Here is a 15,572-nt window from a genome sequence, read left to right as displayed (position 1 = left end):
AAATAATGGGTAAACAACATAATAGATTGCTCTTAAAGATCTGAAATGGTACTCCATTTCCTCATCAAGAAATTAGATTTAAATTATAATGATCTGCCACTTCCTTCCTATCAGATTAGCAATAAGGCATGGGAAAAAGAGCTATTTCTGCATAATTTTGGTAAGCACATAAAATGTTACCATGGAGGCCAACTTGGCAATACTAAAAATTTAAACAGATGTCCCCTTTGCTCTGGGGCTTCCAGGTGGCTCAGTGGTAAGAATCTGCCTGCCAATGCAGGAGACATGGGTTCCATCCCTGAGTTGGGAAGATCCCCTGGAGAAAGGAATGGCTACCCACTCCAGCATTCTGCATGGACAATCCCATGGACAGAGGAGCCTGGTGGTCTACAGTCCATGGGGTCCCAAAAGAGTCAGACATGACTGAGCAACTAAACAACTACACAACCCTTTGCTCTAACAGACTGTAGGAATTTACCCTATAGATACACTTAAACAAAAGCACAAAGATACATGTAGAAGAGTATTTCTTTTTAATAGCAATAAAAGATAGGGAGTTTTGTGGTGCTCTAGGGGTTAAGATTATGCAGGCTCACTGCTGTAGCCCATTGTACCTGCGACTGAGATCCTATAAGCCATATTCAGCCAAAATGAATAAATAATGACAGAAAATGTAAATACTCAGCATCAGGGGACATTGAAAAAAATTCAAGTATAAGCAATCAAAAGAATGACAGGGAACCATTAAAATAAGTGAGATAGTTATAAATGACCTCAAACAGGAACTTAATCTCTCTGTGCCTCAGTTTACTCACCTGCAAACTGTGGACAATAACAGTATTTAGTTCATAAAGTTGTTGTGAAAAATAAATGTGTCAACGTAAGTAAAGCACTTTTAACAATACCCAGCACACAGGAAGTGAAGAGGTATTAGCCAGACAACAGCAATGGTGATGACAGTGGAATGGAATGTTGGGTTCCAATATTTAGTGTGAAATGAAAAAGATAAGGTTAGTATTACAGTGTGGGGGAAAAAACAGTGCAAATCAGGCGTGTGTGCGGCCAGTGTGTACCTTATGCACTTGTACATGTAGGAGTCTCTTGTTAAGATGAACAAGACAGCCACTAACAGACATCTTTTTCAAGGTATCTCTATCACCAATTAGCCTTTTGAGTTCTGTACTATGTATATATTACCTTCTCAAAAAAAAAAAAAAAGGTGTTCTTTTTAAGGAAGTGAAACGGGGTCAGAAGAGGAGAATAAATGAAAGATCTCCCTCCAGGCGGCCCAGTGCCATGGCTGATGTTGAGCATTTAAGCTCTGCCACCACCACTGCTCACAGGCTGTGAGACCCCTTTCTCTTCCTTGGAGACAGGAAGCCAGGGTGGACAGCCAGCACTCAGAGCAGAGGTTAAATGATGGGCATGTACCATTTCTCAGGTGGCAGCGGGCAGCTTCCCCCAGGGAGGGATGAAGGACTCTGCTCCACCATGTCCCACTGTAATCTTCAGGGAAGTAGAGCCGGGGCCCTGGAGAAACCCCACCACCACCTCAAGCCAGCTTACTAGCCTGTAGGTCCCACTCTGTTCCCCCTACAAATTACCAGCACCCCATCTTCCGGCCACTTCAGCGACTGGCCATAGAGCACATGCTGAGGAACGGTGTTCCTACAGGTCTGAAATTATAGCCTAGTGGGCCTGAGCATGGCGATTTCTCTATCACCTTCTGTTCCTTCCTTAGTAAGACTGGATCAGGGGCTCAGAACTATCACCTTGTCTTTAAAATCTCTGGATCATGTTGACAGCACCTATGGTTCTGTGTATTTAAATCACATTCCTCCATTCCCCACTCCCTCCTGCATGAGAAACACAAAATTTTAAATGGAAAATCATTCAGATGTCCTCTCCCTGGAGAGAATGGAAGAAACCTAGAGGGTCCAAAACCCGTTTTAGTTCACATTCCTGTGCAGAACACCATTCTGCAAGGACAAGGGTCAGGATGGATCTGTCAGAAGCCAGGGCTGCCTGGGGCGGGGGGCTGGGAGGCCTTGGTCTGGGCAGGGAGGTCAAGAATAACCCATCTCCTTGGAAACTGAGCCCCTAGTTCGCCGGGTGGTTTAGCAGGAAGAACAAGGGTGGGGCCCACACTGTGAAAGGTTGTCTGAATCCAAAAGGGACCCGACCCCTGAAGGAAGCACCCCCCCACCCCCGCCACGGCCCCCCACCAACTTGCAGAAGCCAGAACTGAAGAACGCAAAGGTGGTAACTTCATTGTTTGGGAGTTGTTATTCAGTTCAGGGACACGAACCACAGGATTCCAGCAGCAGGAAACATGTGGGCTGGATACTCAGGAGATGCTCAGGCCTGAAAAAGCCTTAATTGGAACTGGTTTCCCAAAGCCTCCCACCCAGCTCTCCATGTGGGAGGGGAGATGGAAGTGGGTCACATTCTCCCAGCTGAACTGGCGTCCCCGTGGGCTCCGACCACACGTGAACAAGTCTGGGGTCACAGAGTGGCCTGGTCTCCTCGCCAGGCCGGCCATTTCCTCCTGCTCAGATGCTGGATGGCTCTGAGGCCCTCTGGACCAAAGGGGCATCTGGTTGGCACCAGAAGGGCAGTGACACTGAGGGGGATGGGGGAACGAACATCGCTCAGGAGCGTGGCCCCATCCTGGGACCTTCCTCGCTCTCTAAACGTGGGCAGGTGCCTCTGCCAGCCTTGAGTCCTCTCTACTCCAGCTCCTGCCCAAGGGTGAGTGGATGAACACTGGGTGCTTTTCTAGGACCTGTTGGGCCTCCCTTGACTGGCTGGGCTCTTTGGAGGGAACGCGAGGCCTGGAGCTGGGCAGACTTGGGGAAGAATGACCCTCCTCTACCCTACTCTACATATACTGACCCCCAGTGGGGCTCACAGACACAGGTGTCCCTGGCTTCATGCCCAGCGCGCTGATGCAGCCAGCCCCACAGCCTGCCTGCCGCCATAAGCCTGCATTCCAAAGTTGGTAGAGGGAGGCCTGGAAGGCAGGGAGAGATTCTGGACAGCCAAGGTCTGATGGACTTTTCACAATAATAGGCACTGAGGACTTCCCTGGTTGGCCAGTGGTTGAGACTCTGCCTTGCAATGTAGGGGAAGCGGGTTCAACCCCTCGTTGGGGAACTAAGATCCCATATGCCTTGGAGCAACTAAGCCCGCACGCAACAGTGAAGACCCAGTGCAGCAAAAAAAAAAAATAAAAAAATAAAAGAAAAGAAAGGCACCAGATTGATGGTATCACTCCAAAACAAAAACTCTGGAAAGAGCTCATCACCATGATCACTCCTCCTGACTTGAACCCAAGTGACAAAGGGTTAAGGCTTTAAGAGGAAACTTAGTTCTTACTAACCATGACTGCCAAGGTGCTAATTGTTTCTGCAGATGCCCACACGAGTGCAGCTTTTGTCAAGTGCAACACACAAGGGCTCTAATCTCCTAACTCTTCCCATGCTCTTCTGGGAAGCCAAGCACAACCTCCACCTTAACATCCACCCAGGGCAGGTGCCCTTGGGGCCGATGGGGATATCTGCAAATTATGTCCTGACTGTGCCCCACCACTGCCCCTGAGAGTTCAAGACACTCTCACCAACATGTTCTTGCTTTATTCACACAGCTGCAACTAGATAATAAACCTCTTGGCCCTAGACTAGAAGCTCTGTATGATAAGAACTATTTTTACCCTGTTCTCCACAGTACTCCCAGTGCCTGCCATGGGGCCCGGATAGTAATAAAAGTTTAGTAAATATTTATTAATTGAAAAAGGAGCCATTAGAAGGAAGGAGGAAAAGAAGGACCAGTGGAAGACAGTCATCACGTCTTGCTATCTCGGTGCTCTTGGTTGACATTACAAAGACATCACAGCAGGGATCAGAAATCAAACCCTATAAACCCCTTCTCTGCTCCACCATCAGCAGTCTTCCATCCTGTTACGAGTCACAGTTTACATACCTGCTTACAGAAGCATCTACAGTACAACATGGACATGAGAAATGGAGAAACACAGACTTCCCTGGTGGCCCAGTGGTTAAGAATCTGCCTACAGAAGACACAGGTCTGATCCCTGGCCTGGGAATATCGCACTTGCCTTAGAGCAACAAAGCCCATGTACCACAGCTACTGAGCCCGTGCTCTGGAGCCTATGAGCCACAACTACCGAGCCTGCTCATCCTAGAGCCGTATGTCCTGTTGTTGCTGTCCTGAGCTCAGCAACAAGAGAAACTACAGCAATGAAAAGCTCGTGTGCCACAGCGAAGAACAGCCCCCGGCTGCCACAACTAGAGAAAGCCCGAGCAGCAGCACAGCCAAAAATAAATAAGTAAATAATTTTTTTTAAATAAGAGTAAGAAATGGAGAAACATTCATGACCTTCAGCCCTTAAGAAACTTCAGAAGGAGGAAAACGATGTTCGGTCCAGCGACATCCACCATGGAAGGACACCTTTCCCTCCAGGGACTGTTGTCTTCCTCCTGAAAAGGCTTTGTGGAGGATCAGGGCATAATCAGTCTTTAACAATCTAGTATAACAGCAGTCAGGGCTCCATGCCCTTTCATAAAAGAAGTTCAAAAGCACTTTGGCTCAAACATCATAATGGCCCTGGGAGCTATGAAGGCACAAGTATCATTATCTACATTTACCACGGAGGAAAGTAAGGCAAACGGAGGTTAATTAGCTTGCCTAAGGTCAGATGAAATGGGGGGAAAAGGCGTAGGATTCAAACTCTGCAGCAGCCTCCAGTGTGCTAACTCTGGCCTCCCCACAATGTCACCCACGCTGGGCTTAAGGAGATGTTTTTTCTTCTCTGTTGTTTCTGCTGAAACGCAGCATCTGATAGGAGGCCCAGAGCTCACACATGAGAGTGCCAACAATTGGGCTTGAGTCTTGACTCTTGTTTTCTGACCACAACTATTGAGCCCGCGCTCTGGAGCCTATGAGCCGCAACTACCGAGCCTGCTCATCCTAGAGCCGTATGTCCTGTTGTTGCTGTCCTGAGCTCAGCAACAAGAGAAACCACCACAATGAAAAGTGTGACCTTAGACAACTTACCTAACCTTTCCAGGCCTCAGCTTCTGAATGTGTAAAACAGTAATAATGCTACTTATCTCAGAAATTAACAGTGAGGACTAAATGAGAAAACATATATAAAATGTCATTATCATTCATTTTCTCATTTTCTAAATGAGTACATATCACTCTCATAATAATAATTAAAAAAAAACCAGTTATATGAGAAAAAGGTGGCACCCACTCCAAGTTTAGTTTCTACAAGGCCACAGATGACATGTGACTGACAAGCAAGTCTCAGTCTGACAATGAAATATACCAGGTCCCTGAGAGGGACTTGCAACACAGAAGTCCTATTTGATTCCTTCTGACTCATGTTGGCCTCTCAAGGTTAGCAGAGCAGATGGTATCTTGGACACTGACAAACAAGTGGATGCCTGAGTAAGGATCTGAAAGGCTGGCCAACTGCCCCCAGTCTCCAGAGGCCAACTCTGGATTCCTGGTGAGCTGAACTCCTGGCTTTAAAACACCATTTGAGTGCTCTGCTGAGCTTCTCAACTCTGCTCAGCCCAGGCTAAAGGCAGCTTTCTAGGTACCACTATACTCCTGGATCAAGTGATATACAGGACTGTAGATCAAATAACCAAATAGGAGGCGTTCAGAGGTGACAGTGTGGCCTGGTGGTACTCAGCAAGAGACTGGAAGAGAAGTGGGGGATGGTGTGGGAGAGGAAAGCTGCCCAGTCAATCTTGATACACTTCCAACAGAGACACTGTGACATGGAATTTCCTGGTGGTTCAGTGGTTAGGACTGCATTCTCACTGCTGAGGGCCTGGGCTCAATCCCTGGTCAGGGAACTAAGATCCCACAAGCTGAGTGGCACAGCCACAAAAAAAAAAAAAAAGACTGACAAATAGATGTGTGTGGGTCCCTGATGCACATAAGAGCAGCAGGAGAGCTCCAAGGTTACACAGAGTCACGACCACCGTAAGAATCTTTCCCTGATGCAGAGAGAAGTAGAAAACACAGGACTTGCCAGTGTACAGGACAAGATGCTAAGAGCTGGTGATGCTCATTCACTCAACTCAAGAAATGCTTACCCATTACCTACACACTCAGAAGGAAAAGACGGCTTGAGCGAATCTGCAGGACACACAGACATGCACACCTGGACCTTTGTTAACCTAGCTGATGGCTCCCACACCTCCCAGCTATCTAGGCCAGAGACGTGAGAAACTTGATGGGAATAGACGCAACGCTGCTGACTTCCGAAAGCCTTCCAAAAGCAGGGCAAGGAGAGCATGCTCACTGCTCTTCGTAGTGTCTGGCTCTCTCTCCTGGGATGGACCCCCAGGAAAAGTTCCCATGCAGTGACTTCCCCCTATTCAGAATCAAAGAGAAAAATCCAAATTCCTCACTGTGACCACAGATCTAACTTCTGCCAGCTCCTCACTCAGCCCACTCCAGCTTCCTTGGGCTTGTTGCTTCTGTTGCACCTCTGCCCATCAGCTGGGTCTCCACTCAAAATTACTTCCTTAGGGGACTTGCCTGATGATCCAGTGGCTAAGACTCTGTGCTTCCAACGCAGGGCGGCTGAGGCCACGACTAAGAGTTTGCATGCCACAACCAAAGATCCTGCATGCTGCAACCAAGATGCGGTGCAACCAAATAAATAAAAATACATTAAAAAAAAACACCAAAGTTACCTCCTCAGAGCTCACTACAGTTATGACCCAGGCATTCTCCATCTCACTGCTCTCTTTTATTCTCCCTGCATCTCTTTTCACCATCCTGTTTTATTCACATGTGTACTTGCTTACCATCTGTCTCTCCCACTAGAACATGAATTTCATGCATCTTGGTGATCTTGTTCTTGGCTCAGTTCCCAGCATCTACAACAGTGCCTGGCACATAGTAGGTGCTCGATAAGCCATTCAATTTAAGAAATGTTTATGGAGTGCCTACAAACTTTAACAGTAGACCAAAAAAAGACAAAAATCTCTGCCCTAAAAGAGCTTAAATTCTGATGGGAGATAAGAAGTAGATAAATAAATAATGGTGAAATAACAGCTACTGCTTCAACCAAGCCCTTACCAAGGGGCTCAGTGTAGTTCTAAGACTCTAATAGGTATTACTTAATTTAATCCTCCCAACAACTCCATGAAGGAAGTATTAATAGTTTATCAATGGGGAAACTGAGGCATAGAGCAGTTAAGTTACTTGCTGAAGGTCATGAAGCTCATGATGGCAGAACCAAGATCCAAACCCAGATCAGTCCTGTGTCTGGACTAGTCCTGTGTTTAGACCTCGGGCTCTGATTAAGAGCTCTGCTTCATATTTGCTGGGTGTCGAATAACTAGTTGCTCAGCACCCTTAGCAGCTGTTCCCTGTAGGCAGGGCTGGAGTGAGAGCCGACCCATCAAGGAAGGGCTGCCCTGCTCTGTGAGCATGGTGACATGGAGACTGCTGGGCTGACCCCCGTGTTAGACTCTGGATGAAGAGGAAACTGATGAAAGGACATGGACAGGGCTTCCCCGGTGACTCAGTGGTAAAGAATCCACCTGACGATGCAGGAGACACAGGTTCAATCCCTGATCCAGGAAGATTCCCACCTGCTGCAGAGCAACAAAGCCCATGTGCCCCTATTATTGAGGCTGTGCTCTAGACCTGTACTCTGCAACATGAAAAGCCACCAGAATAGAAGCCCAAGCACCACAGCTAGACAGTAGCCCCACTCACTGCAACTAGAGAAAAAGCCAGAGCAGCAAAGAAGACTTAGCACAGCCATAAGTAAATAAACACATTTTTCTTTTTAAATTAAAATAAAACAAAACAAACACAGATAAGGTCAGCATTCCTGGGCTCTGATTTCAGGTGCTGTGAAACACCCAGGCAGGTCCACCAGTACTTGATGAGTGTACTTTGCGGGCGGGATCTAGACACTGTGAGAGATGGAAAGCTGAGTCCAATAGAGACCCTGGCCTTAGAAAGCCTAGGGTCATGCGCCTGCACATGAAGCTGAAAGAGAGGTAGAAAGTGACAGGTGCCATTAGCGAATGTATAGACTGGTATGGGATTGCAAAAGAGTTACTCAGGGGACTAGGTCCAGAGGCTAAAACTCCACGCTCCCAATGCAGGGGGCCCAGGTTCAATCCCTGGTCAGGGAACTAGTTCCCACATGGTGCAACTAAGAGTTCTCATGCCTCAACTAAGAATCTGCATGCTGCAACTGATGATCCCATGTGCAGCAAAGAAGATCCAAGATCCCAGCTGCCACAACGAAGACCTGGCACAGCTAAACAAATAATTTTAAACAATAAATATTAAAAACAACAACAACAAACTCAATCTCTGGGGGCTAGGGGTGCCCAACCGTAAGAGGGGCCTGGCCTACATAACCCCCACGGTCCTCTAGCTCAGATTTGGAGCAACACAGATTTGGAGCGACACAGAGATCCAAGTTTTATTCCGGTTAACGGTTTAAGTTCATGGCCACTGAGTAGTTCTCCCACCCACCGCGAGATCAGTCCCAACCTCTTTGGGTACAGGAGTGGGAGGGCAATCATGCTCTCGTTTAAATAATGCAGCCGGATGTGGGAATGAACTCCAGTGTGTGCTGCCCTCCTCCTCCTTGAAATGGTTTTTAAGCCCACAAACCCTCTTCCCTTCAGGAGGGGGTGATCCATCTGTGAGCATCTTGTCAGAACGTGGAGACCTAGTCACCCTGTTCCCATCAGGAACTCTAGAGTCTAGCATAGTGTCTGGCTCACAACAGGTGTTAAGTACAGTTTGCTGAGCTAAACCGGAGCATAGCCAGGTCTAGAAATTCTCTGCCAGACATCTAAGTCTCAGTCGGTGTTCCCTGAAGTTTCGCTCTCAGTCTCTCCCAGGGGGATCAGACTGGTTTCATCTCTTTACTTCTGCTACCACTACCCTGGTTCAAGCCACCATCATCTTTTGCCCAGCAGTTGCAATGGTCAGTCTCCCAACTAGCATCCTTGCCTCTACCTGCCAGGTTAGTCCCTGCTAACCTGACAGCAGGGACTGCTCAGACACATTTGACACACCAGAGAGGCAGACATGTGGGGTCTAAAAGAGGCTGGGTATCCAGACTTAGGTGTCTTGGTTACCAGGTGCAAGAAAAAGGAAGGTGGTTGGGGTGGGGATGATGGCAATCATCCCTGCTCCTTACAATCCAACCTCCAGATGTTTATCCAGATTTGATAAATCCAAAACTTAGATTTTATCACCTCTCTGCTTAATCCTCCAATGATTTCTAACTGCACTTGGGGGGGAAAAAAACCAAACTGGATCTTCCCACCTTCACAGCACTTACCACTACTAAACTTACTTTGCCCACTTATTTATTTACCCCTTTCTCTGGAGAATGTCAGCTACAGGAGGGCAGGGGCTATGTTTCCAGAATCCAGTGAGTGGAAAGCCACATAGGAAGCGCTCATAACTGAATGGATGAATCTCCATCCCAGGGAGGAGACTTGTATATATGAGGGCCACTCACTCCACCAGGAAACCATGAATGACACATTGGCACCTTTATTTATAATTCAAAATCCTGCTTTAAACCAGGGGGAACTTGGTCTCTCTGGACACTTTAATGGCCCAAGAGATCAGTATCACTTAGAGTCTAAAGCCAGGAACCAGAGCCCAGTAGTTGCAGCAGGGAGCTAAGAGTCAGAACTTAATGACTAACTTTGACTTGGCTCCAGGTCCCTTAGCCACACCCCCATGCCTCAATTTACCCAGAAGTCAGCCAGGCACACTTTCCTAAGTTGTGTGAGTGACAGGAGACAAAGTAATTAACAGTATTAGCATACTTGATCCTCGGACAGGAGGTGACGCAAGCCTCACATCGCGTTATTTGTAAAAGTCTTGATTTGCAGCCAACACAGGCCTCCTGGGCCTTCCCAGGGGCTAACCTGACAACAGGGACTGTTCAGACACGTTCCACACACCAGAGAGCCAGACATGTGGGGCCTAAAAGAGGCTGGGTATCCAGACCTAGGTGTCTTGGTTACCAGGTGCACAGGAAGGTGACTGGGGTGGGGATGATGAGAAGGCAAGAAGTGCAGTTTGGGGCTCCCAGTGGTCAATCTTGCAGGTTCACAGATACATGCCAGCCATACAGGCGAGACATGTGCCTACAACGTGCACCTTCCAGGAACACTCACGGGGGACACGACAGTTCAGCCAGACTAGAGAGAGGAAGAGCGACCCAGGGGCAAGACCTTGGCAGCATTGAGTTTGGGGAAATACGGGGGGCTCTTTACAGAGGGTCAGTCAGGATGCTAGAGCGGGGTGCAGGTGAGGAAAGAGACAAGAAGGCGCGGGACCTGAGGCTGATAGGCGGGGACAACCACGCCGACGCGGTGGGCTGAGCAAGAGTGGATGGCTCGGACACCTGTGGAGGCGACCCCCGGGGGAGGACAGGTTGAGGACGGCTGGATGGTGGTCTGCCGCGGGATCGGGGGCGGGGGCGGCGAGCGGCAGGAGGCAGCGGCGGCCAGGCGGGGCAGGAAACCCGGCCCAGACCAGGGCTCCCCGCCGGTGGTCCGGCCGGTGGGTCCCAGTCGGGTCGGGGGCGCAGTCCGCGGCCCCTCCCCGGGAGACAAAGGGCTGGCTGCTCCCCGAGCCCCGGAGCGGCGCGGGCCCGGGCGCTGCGGGTGCGGGCCGGCCTCGGCGCTTACCTGGGCCGCCCGACCCGGCCAGGCGGGCGGGGGCTGCGGGTCCGAGAGCGGCGCGCGGCGGCCTGTTCCGGGACGCGCACAGCCCGAGCAGCCGCAACGGCAGCAGCGGCAGCGGCAGCAGCGGGAGCGGCCGCCTCAGCCTCCGCCTCCCTCTCCGTGAGTCACCGCGGCGGGGAGGGAAGGAGGCGCCAGGCCGCCAGGGGAGGGACCGGCGGAGAGGGCGGCATCTGGCTCCGCGCGGGCCACGGAGGCGCGGTCACGGCAACGCCCGGGGGTGGAGGGCGGCAGAGGGCCGGCGTAGGGGCGCGGTCTGAAGATGTAATGGGCACGGCCTGGAATTCTCAGTGGCTCTCATTGGTTAAGTGGGCCAGGGGGGCGGAGCTCTCAGCTGAGAGGTGGGTACTGCGGAGCGCTCAGGCACGCTCACTGGGCCCTTTGGGGGTGGGCGGGGCAAGTGGCCCCGGGGCGGAGCCACGAGATGGGCGGGTGGAACCCGGTTGCGGGTAGGGCCTAGAGGCTCTCAGAGCAAAGGGGTGGAGCTGGTCGGGGGTTGGCAAAGGAGGAGGGGCGGGGGCTTCGAGGGGGAGGCAGCCTAAGGGCGGAGCCCGGGCTAAGGATGGAGCCGGCGTTGCGGTAAAGCAGCTCTGCTTGTCCCTAGCTGCTCCAGAAGCACAGTGATCCCGTAAAAATAATGGCCTCTCCCACACATGCGTCTGGGTTTAAAAATGGGAGCGGCCACACGAGGCGGAATCCTTAGCAAGACCCGTTTACTCAGGACCCCTGAAAAATCTGAAATGGACAAGGTCGCAAAACATTTAGAGGCGTGGTCTTCCTGGGTCTTGGAACTGGATATATTGCTACCTTTGAAGCAGTTGGGCCCACTCTTGAACTGGGGGCCTGTCTAACCTGGATCCACCGAACCCGGAGAGCCTAGGGATGGGCCTCTGTGGGTCCGTTAAACTTAGAATATCGTCTGTATTGATAGTGAATGCATTGGAGGGGGCGAGTAGAGAAGGTTGCCCTTGGTTAAAATGTTGCTATAGAAAGTCTGACTCAATCTGCTCTGGAGAGAGTATAAACAGCCTCCTTTAGGCAAAATGCGAATTGCTCTGAACACCCAGCTTCCCTTTTAAAGGGACGCGTGTCTTCAAGCGTGCTCTCACTTTCAACATTTAACTTAACAATTGCGTCGTGTGACACTAACCACAGTTTTAGAGGCCTTACTGTGCCGCTTTCCCCAGCCTTCCTGCTCCTTTTCTGTCCCATCCTCTTCCACTTCCCTCATTTTTCTTCCCCTTCCCAATGCAAGAAGGATACAAGATACTTTTTTTTTCTGTTATATTCTCTAATGTCCGTATTACTTTCGATTTAATAACTTTTTTTACTTACAATTGAATATTTTATCAAAATCATGAGATTATGAACTTTTAAAGGCCAGAAATAGGTCAACAGTGTTTGTATCTCCCTCAGCATCCAGACTACCATGCCCATAACAAGAGCTAAACCAATATTTCTTTATACAGTTACTAGCTGATTCTTCAAGTTTCACAGAGCTTACCAATATAAGAAATTTACACATTCAAATTATTTTCATGTAAATATTGATGTTTAAACAAATGAATTAAAAGTAAACAACTTGCTTGGTTATTCAAGACAATGTATAAATTCTATTTCAGAAAAAGGTACATGCTTAAGGATAAATGTGGAAAACGAATGTATTAAAAAAATGTGTCACTGTGAAATAATGGAAGCTTTTTCAAAATTTTCATAAATATAGTTTATTCTTCAAAATTACAGTAAGTTCATCAACATAGTCAGGCCTTCATCCCATCAGCTCAGAGTTGGAAAACTCTGCATCTCTAGATAGTAGGATTACTTCAGAATTAACTCAGCCTCTCCCCATCTGTAGTCTTAGAACGAAACACTGGAGGCTTCAGAGGCAGGAAACATCTGCTAGCTCTGACAGCCCAGCCCTGTCTCTGCCCCTTGGGGAACTACTCCTCGCCACCCTCTACCCACCAGAGGTGCTGACGAGATGACCATTTATAGTATCCCAGCCTTTTCCCTCTGCAAAAAAAAACAAACAGGGAGACATGAACTCAAGCTGGACCAGTTCACATGCTGTGTTCTCTGGACCATTGGCTGAGAAGAGGATATGACCTGAGCTGAGCCAATTGGAATCCTTCTCTGAAACTTTGGGTTTTTGGTTTGTTTGGTTTTTTTTTTTTTGGCCACATAGCATGTGGGATCTTAGTTTCCTGACCAAGGATGGAACCCATGCCCCCTGCACTGGAAGTGCAGACTCTTAACCACTGGACCACCAGGGAAGTCCCTAAATCTTTTTATATTAGAAATGAAGGGAAGCTCTTTCTCTTCTATTGGATCAAGAGCTGCAAGGATGTGACCTCAAAAATGTTTACCACCATCGTCAGCTCATATCGTGGAAAATTCTGAAAGAATGAGGCAGTGTAACTGGACAGACAAAGGGACCAAGATTTGGAGGGAAGGAAAGTGAAAAGGAGAGAAACTATCATGGTGTGTTCCATGGTTTCAGTAGACCTTGTACCAATTCTGCACACACCATCCCACACTTAAGAGGTCCCCAAATAGGTCTTTCCTTCATCAATAGCTGGCCCTACTCCACTGGAGTTGCTTATACCAGAAACTTAAGCGTATCCTCCACACCAGTCTCCCTTTTCCCTCATATTCAGTCCATATTGTTTCCATCCCCAGATTACATCTTGACTCTCCCCAATTCCCACCATCTCCATTTCTGTGCTCCAGTGTAACCCATCATCAGCTCTCACCTAACTCCAGCACTAACTTCCAAGTGCTAGTTCAGTCTTCCCCTACCATACTCTATGCATTGCCCACAAAGCAACTAGAGGGATCTTCTTAAAATGCACTGATCTTGTCACATCTCCACTATTCAATGAGTTCTTTTTGTTTTCCTGATGAAGTTCAGAATCTTTAGCATGGCTACCAGGCCGTGCATGACCTGGCTCCAACCTGACCTTGTTCCACCTTTGCCAGCTGGGCTTCTGCCACACACAGGCCTTCTCCCTATTGCTTGATCACAGGGTACTTCCTTCTGCTTTGGTACATCTGAGTGTACAGCTCCCTTTGTATCGGTGGCTTTCCCCCACTTCTCTCCCCTTCACCTGACAAAATATTTGGTTTTCTTTGGTCATTCTCAAGGAGACTTTTTCTATTGCAGTATACCTGATTTACAATGCTGTGTTAGTTTCAAGTGTACAGCACAGTGATACAGTTATATATATATGTATATATATATACACACACATATACTCACACACATACTTTTTGCTTTTTTTACTGCTGAAAAAAAAGGGAAAATATGTATATGGATATACTTTGGCCACCTGATGCAAAGAGCTGACTCGCTGGAAAGACAATGAAGCTGGGAAAGAGTGAAGGCAAAAGGAGTAGAGGGCAGCAGAGGATGAAATGGTTAGATAGTATCACTGACTCAATGGACGTGAATTTGAAGAAACTCTGGAAGATAGTGAAGGACAGAGAAGCCTGGCATGCTGCTGTCCATGGGGTTGCAGACAGTCGGGTACAACTTAGTGATTGAACAACAACACGTATTTTTAATGTTCTTTTCCATTATGGTTTAATGCAGGATATTGAATATAGTTCCCCATGCTAGAGAGTAGGACCTTGTTGTTTATATATTGTATATATAGTAGTTTGTATCTGCTAATCCCAAACTAAAGGAAACTTTTCTTGACCTATACTAGGTCAGCCCCAGTCCCAACAGGGCCATAAATTCCAGGAGGATAAGGAAGTCACTGTGAATCACTCTTACCTAGCACAGCATGTGTAGATGCCCAACAAATATTATTGCACGAGTAAATAAACATGTAAAGACTGCACCCAGGACTTTCCCTCCACTGACAGCCACTCCTATTTCCCCATCTCCATCTGAGACGCCAGTGCTCCCAACCCTCTTCTCACTCTTCACTCAGTAAGTTTATGAGTCTATATTTTTATTTTTTCAGCTTTTGGGAAGGTCTCTCTGCATTCCTTGACATAGATGTATCTTTTTTCAGTTCAGTTCAGTCGCTCAGTCATGTCCGACTCTTTGTGACCCCATGAATCGCAGCAGGCCAGGCCTCCCTGTTCATCACCAACTCCCAGAGTTCACTCAGACTCACGTCCATCGAGTCAGTGATGCCATCCAGCCATCTCATCCTCTGTCATCCCCTTCTCCTCCTGCCCCCAATCCCTCCCAGCATCAGAGTCTTTTCCAATGAGTCAACTCTTCGCATGAGGTGGCCAAAGTACTGGAGTTTCAGCTTCAGCATCATTCCTTCCAAAGAAATCCCAGGGCTGATCTCCTTCAGAATGGACTGGTTGGATCTCCTTGCAGTCCAAGGGACTCTCAAGAGTCTTCTCCAACACCACAGTTCAAAAGCATCAATTCTTTGGCGCTCAGCTTTCTTCACAGTCCAACTCTCACATCCATACGTGACCACAGGAAAAACCATAGCTTTGACTAGACGGACCTTTGTTGGCAAAGTAATGTCTCTGCTTCTTAATATGCTGCCTAGGTTGGTCATAACTTTCCTTTCAAGGAGGAAGCGTCTTTTAATTTCATGGCTGCAGTCACCATCCGCAGTGATTTTGGAGCCCCCCAAAATAAAGTCTGACACTGTTTCCACCGTTTCCCCATCTATTTCCCATGAAGTGATGGGACCGGATGCCATGATCTTCCTTTTCTGAATGTTAAGCTTTAAGCCAACTTTTCACTCTCCACTTTCACCTTCATCAAGAGGCTTTTTAGTTCCTCTTCACTTTCTGCCATAA

At 48.3% G+C, this 15,572-nt stretch overlaps 1 protein-coding gene across 1 annotated transcript in view; it reads right to left on the bottom strand.

Moving 5' to 3' along the window:
* CTNNBIP1 (catenin beta interacting protein 1) overlaps positions 1-10,978 on the bottom strand; it is a 47,268-nt gene extending 36,290 nt beyond the window's left edge. Inside the window, exon 1 of the mRNA XM_027564960.1 lies at positions 10,740-10,978. The gene's annotated coding sequence lies outside the window, so the exon portion shown is untranslated. The remainder of the gene's footprint in view (positions 1-10,739) is intronic.
* Positions 10,979-15,572: the final 4,594 nt, after the last annotated feature.

Source organism: Bos indicus x Bos taurus, chromosome 16, assembly GCF_003369695.1.
Source record: "Bos indicus x Bos taurus breed Angus x Brahman F1 hybrid chromosome 16, Bos_hybrid_MaternalHap_v2.0, whole genome shotgun sequence".
NCBI lineage: Eukaryota > Metazoa > Chordata > Mammalia > Artiodactyla > Bovidae > Bos > Bos indicus x Bos taurus.
Note: the sequence above shows the minus strand (reverse complement) of the source record. Positions and strands in the feature narration are given on the sequence as shown.